The sequence below is a fragment of the Calidris pugnax genome, unplaced genomic scaffold (genome assembly GCF_001431845.1).
Source record: "Calidris pugnax isolate Ruff unplaced genomic scaffold, ASM143184v1 scaffold25, whole genome shotgun sequence".
Taxonomy (NCBI): Eukaryota; Metazoa; Chordata; class Aves; order Charadriiformes; family Scolopacidae; genus Calidris; species Calidris pugnax.
This window is the reverse complement of record NW_015090805.1, coordinates 3,549,975-3,555,576: the sequence shown is the minus strand read 5'-3', so window position 1 is coordinate 3,555,576 and position 5,602 is coordinate 3,549,975.

The following is a 5,602-nucleotide window of genomic DNA, read 5'->3' as shown; positions in this document are numbered from 1 at the left end:
TAGAGCAACATTAACTCCTAGACACCTACACTATAAGACAGCTGTAGATGCTCAGAAGAAAACCTCTCATAACTTTCATGCCTTGGAAGAAAGTGCCAGCATCATCCAATCATGTCAACACCTGGTGAGGTGGGTCAGCAGATCTGGGGCACTATAGACCTGGGCAGGGCATTATATTGGGTCATGGAGAAAGAACAGCAATTTTTGCAAGCACGGGGAGTTCTGCAGCAGCAGCACCTAACTGGGAGCCTGTGGCTCTACAGGCACACAGCTGGCACAAGAATTTTTCTCTCTTTTCCCATAGGGTCTACTTACCAGAGTGTCTTTCATGACTGTTGTCTTTCCTCCCCTCTTCCCTTGAACTGTAACTGGGATGTAATTCTCACTAACATGACTTTAGCCTTGGAGAAAGACCTGTGGGATAGGGTATACATCCCTCATGTCTTTCCATCCCATATCTCTCTCACCATGCCTGCCAAAACACATCTTGACCCCGACATGCACACATTGGAGAAGATGTGCAGTGGCACCAGAGCACTATTGCACCTGCCCATGCCTCCATTGCAGTGCTGATATGCAGCTTGCATGTAGAGCTGCAGCCAGATCATAGAATCATAGCCTGGTTAGAGCTGGAAAGGACCTTAGAGATCATCTAGTTCCAACCACCTTGCCCTGGGCAAAAAATTAAAAAAGCCCCATCCGACCTGGTTTTGAACATGTGTATCAGCACAGACTGGGCAACCCAGAACCTAACGAAGGTATGTGTTTATGCAGATTACATAGGAGGAGTGAGGAAGACAGAAAAAAAGGACTAAAGCGAAGACAAGCTGAAAATTCCTTAAATGCTAACTTGTCAGTGTATACTGATAGAGCTAAGGTAACTAGTTGAGGAGAGTTGTGACTGCTTTGCTCCTTCAGGACAGATCACTGCCCACCCAGCCTTGCAAACTCATTGCTCCTAATGCACGTGGTCCCCAGAGCAGCGAGGAAGCAGGGATGTGTTATTACCCTGCAAGCCTGACAGGAAACGCCTGTTCTGATTCTCCCGGCCAGCAAATTTGCCTGCCTCAAGCCCCCCCCTCCTCTTCTTTTAGATTTTGTATGGGCACGAAGCCTGTTACTAAAAATGAGTGTGGTCACACTCCTCTGTGAATAATTTCCTCGATTCTAGCAAAAAGCGCTCAAATATTTCATTAGAAGAGAGAGTGAATTTGCAGTTTACACCACACTTGAGAACTCCCTTTTCCTTGAGTCGTTCAGTCTCATGTTAGTAACTGGCTCCTGCTTCTCTGTAACAGCCCTGCATTTGCTGGGTTGTCCTTAGTGCCCTTTTGCAACACGATGGTGCAAACGTATGCAACGTGTATTTACAGTTCACTTAGAGGAAAATATGGTCTAAGCTGTCACTGCCAAAAAAAAACCTAGCAAAGGAAATTCTCAGGTCACTGTAAAGGGTAATCTGATTTTATTCCACTTGTGCAATGTCAGAAGTGATATCTTACATATGAAGAAATGGAGTTTCCTGCTTTGTCCTACAGCTTGTATTGTGATTGTCTCTGCCTCATTCTCTTTTATTAAATGATCTCTCCATGGGTAGCTGGGAACAGTCTCCCTTTTCTTTCTCTACGTTGTACAGTGCGGTTTGTAATTATTTCATGATGACTTTCGTTAATCATTCTTTCATTAAGGTTACAAGCATCACATTTAGTGATTTATTTATTTTTTTAGTTGACTACTCAGCTCTCAAAAGAGTTGAGAGGCTTAAAAGAGAGTGCAATGGCTATTCAATTTTGGAATTACCTCTGACACAGACTCAGAGTACACATGGTAAAAAATGGTCACCATTTTTTCAGATCAAAAGCATTACACTGGAAAACTGCCAAAGTCAAACAGCTCTGCAGGAACCTGCTTGTTTTCCTGTCAGCTCATTCAGTCTCTGGCTGGGGAGGCTGCAGGTCTTGGCCTTCAACCCACCGTGCCAGTGAGGCTGGAGGGGATCTGAGTGGTGAAAACTTCCATCCACAACTTGCCTGAAGGCTTTTTTTTTCCCCAAACCCTCTTCTCCTCGTCACCTTTCTTTCCAAAAAAAAAAACAACCCTAGAAGACTGCTATAAAACTGGAAGTGTATCTTGAATAAAATGATGCTGAGACATTTCCATCCACCGTGGGGTTACATTGTCATGTCCATCAGGCCTGACCTCTTCTACTCAGAAAAGTTACCTGAGACAAGTTTGAAGAATTCTTATGTTAGTTTGGGATGCCCAGGTGTATTGTCTTGCCCTTATGCCACTGAGCATATGTTATACCATGAGCATACGCATGCATGGTTGCAAGGAGCTTCTCACCAAGGGTGCTCTACATCTGGAAAGTCCAGATGTCCACAGTGCATGCACAGGTGACCTGGAAAGTAGATCTGAATGGTTCAAAATGGAAAAAGGAAACAGAGGGATGCTTACTGTCCATGCACTACACAGAGTGCACCTTGGTGGAAATCAGAAAGATTCTAACATGGGAGACATGACATACTCTGCAGCTGTTGGTAGTCAGCCAAAGTTGCAATTTTTAAAAGTACCAATTTGGTAACATTTAAAAGCACTGCATCCAAACTAGAGTAGCTAGGTACTTTCTGTCTCACTGGATTGGAAGCCAGTGGTTGCTGAGGGACCACTGATGCCAGTCTGACTGTTTACAAGCAAGGCAAGAAGAGAAGAGTCCCAGTAGTGCTCTGTATATGGGACAGACCCACTATGAACCTGCCATGACTCACAGCACTGCAGAAAATAGCAGAGTAATTTAATAAAATTTGGAAAGGAGCTGCATGGAGTGAGCAAATCCAGGAAGACAAAGAACTACTTTTTAGGCCCTTATGATAGAAGATGCTGCTACATAACACTTGCTGGCACTAAACCTGTAAATGATTGGCCTGGATAGTTTACAGTCATGATTCCTAAAAATACCTCTACAGAGGACCTTGATGACGTTGAATAAAACTTGGAGTCCCAGGGAAACTTCATTGTTCCTAAAAATGTTGCACCAGAATTCAGAAAAACCTGCAGCAATGGCTGGATGGACTAGGTTGGAGTCTGTGACACCAGCTTAAGGCAAAATAATAGAATGGCTTTAATAATGAACTATAATATCAAACATGATGTGTAATGCCATGTGCTGAGATGACTGTCCTTTTCTGACTGCCCTAGCCAGATCAGCTCTTTTCTATGAGCAGGTACCAGCCTGATTTATGTAAATATATGCTACAGTTATGATATGATGTAGTTACACTTTTGTGAGGTTGTATCCTACAACAATCTATCCAATACTGTACAATACTATAAAATAAGAGAAATAATTTAGCAACTGGTAAACTAACATACCTCAAGGTAGTCATCACTGGGGAAGCTTCTAATGGGCATGTTTTGATTAAGATTCCACTGGAGATAGTGTTAGGCCTGAAATGATTAAATATTTGCATCGGTGATTCAGAAGTAAATATAACTCCTCTGCTGATTAAGGTGTGTGACTTATGCAGAATGGTAAACAAAGAGGTTAGAACTGTTGCATGCAATGATCTTGACTTCTTGATAAGCTTGACCCACTTAAGAGAAGCATATTTAAGGAGCTGACTGCACAGATACACTTTTAGGAATAAGGAATGAAGGTCATGCCTACAGAATAGGATGCTGTATCCCAGCAGGAATGGGCTCAGAAAAGGATTTGGCAATCGAAGGCTAAGGAAATCAGCATGAGCTCCCACAGTTACGCTGTGGCCAAAACAGGTTAATGGGATGCTTGGATTAACAGCGCATAAGCAGGGCAGAAGTAAGGTAACGTTAGCTCTGAACATGGCATTAGTGGGATAACGCTGGAATGCTACATGGAGTTCTGGCGTCAAGTGCTCTATAAAAAGAGGCTGAAAAGGTATAAAAAGAGCCACAAATTATTAGATAGCAGGAGAAACTGCCTTATACGGAGCCCTAAAGGGTTCGGCATGTTTAGTTTATGAAAAAGAAGACTGGATGCAACTTGTCTAAGTATCCACCTTCTTGGGACTGGGGGAGAGAAAAGTACCAAACCGTAATGGGCTTTTTAACCTGGTTAATTACACATGTAAACAAATAGTTGAAAACTAGGGTAGACACATAAATACTCTACACATTATTTTACAACAAATTACTAACTGGTGGAATAAACCATCAAAGGCAACTTTGCCCTTCTTTGATTTGGTACCTTCAAATAAAGCCCGAATACCTGCCCAGAAGAGAGCTGAACGTTACTGACTCCCATAGAGGGTAACCGAGCATGACTAAGGGACCAGTGACATATGAGGGACCAGACTAGCAGGTATGACCTCGTAGTCATATGAATTAGGAAAGGCATATTGTGAAAGGCTTTCATGTCAGGCCTGTGGACCCACCAAGGCAGTCAGGCACTACCGAATGCTGTGGCTGTGAGGTCTGCGATGGTGCCAAATTATTTGCAGGGTTCTCAAGCCTCTATTAGCTGTGCCAGGGACTCCAAGGAGCTCATCTCTCCAAACTGACAGGCTGCTACTCTGATAACCATGACAAATGGGAGTGTAGTTCAGGGCCTGCAGTTTGGCTCCCTTACAGCTCTGCTTGCTTGGGAGGCTTCCCAGTGACCAGGCACCTTTTGCAGAATTCCATCACACTTGTTTCTTTTTTCTAGACATAATTTTGGACAAAAGCACTACCAAGTACATGTAACAAGCAAACAAGCCTGTACTAAGCTCACCAGCTCCTGGGATGCTCCTTTCTGCATTTCGTCCCATTGGGTGGCTGATACAAATGTGTTGGTGCTTTGTTCCCCTGACAGTCTCATGTGGGTACTGGAAGAAATGAGTGGGACAACTTTTCCAATGCCTCATTGATGACTATACTGTTTTGAGGAGTTTTGTAACTTTCTTCCCCTGAGCTCAAGCAGAACATGCAACTTCTCTGTGAGACTGAGACTCCAGAAGACTGTTTTTGTTTCCTTGGAATCTCCCAGGGATTTCTGTGCTACAGGAAATAAATGTATATCTCTGCAGGGAGCGTGGAGGGAGGATCATGTAATTTATAAAATTTATGTTTGAGATGTGCCAAGTGGCATAGCCATGTGGAATAACTGAAGTTTCTTTTGTGAGTCTCACATCTCTCAGAAAGAATCTAAAATCCCAAATCTTCTGCACTTCTGCTGCCAAGCACGTAGAAAACCACCTGAAGTGGACAGGGTTGGGAAAGGGAATGGTTTTCCTTATGATGTGGACAATTAGAGTGCTTTTCTGGCAGCACAGTAACTGCTCTGCCTAACCTGGAGCAGGGGGGTGAGTCAGAGACTTCTAGCCTTTGCAGAAGAGCTGTAAATTCTGGGGCAAAACTCCTACCTTCCTGAAGTTGTTTCACTTCGCACAGAAACTGAAGGGGAGGGGGCATTGACATCCCTTCCCCAGTTAGTGTTTAATAGCACTTTCAAAGCAGAACAACTGCAAGGGGAGAGACACCCAACACTTCCCCCACAGAATACTTGATTTCAGTGGCTCAGATCTTGTCCTCTCCCCACGAGCCAATCCAAAACCTTTCGTGAAACCAAGAAGAGACTGAATTT